Source organism: Chaetura pelagica, unplaced genomic scaffold (assembly GCF_000747805.2).
Source record: "Chaetura pelagica isolate M959 unplaced genomic scaffold, ChaPel_1.0 scaffold33, whole genome shotgun sequence".
Classification (NCBI taxonomy): Eukaryota; Metazoa; Chordata; class Aves; order Apodiformes; family Apodidae; genus Chaetura; species Chaetura pelagica.
The window spans coordinates 1,483,910-1,484,418 of record NW_009952874.1 but is presented as its reverse complement, the minus strand read 5'-3'; positions in this window follow the sequence as shown (position 1 = coordinate 1,484,418).

The window sequence follows — 509 nt, the reverse complement described above, 5'->3', positions numbered from 1 at the left end:
AGGGCGGCTCAGCTCCGTGCCGAGCTGGTCCTGCCCCTCCGCTGGGCCACGGGGGTGGAAACTGCGCCTGGGGAGCGCTCCTGGGCCCTGAACAGCCCCGTGGCGTGCCCGGGGCTTCCTGCTCCTCAGGAGCTTCAGGGATGTATCGCAGCGCAAAGGGTGAAATCATTACCTCTGGTGCCTTCCGCGGCCACTGGCATCGTCCCTTCAGGAGTTACGTCCAAATGAAATTACATGAACGCGTCAAACAACAGCAACACAAACGTGTCCCCCCCCCCCCCAGTAGTTGCTGGAAAGCAGAGGCAGGGGCGGTAACTTCTGAGCCGCTCCAAGCTCAGCCGGGTTAGGTGCAAGAAGGGCAAGGCCAGCCCAGGGCTGGAGGTGTTTGCCGGCCCCAGACGGAACGGGAGGCAGGGAAGCTGTTTGAGGAGCAGCTCAAGCGCTCAGTGATCGGGTCCGGATCTCAGACCGGGCCGTGGTCCAGGCGGTCACAGGAGCCCATGGCCTCC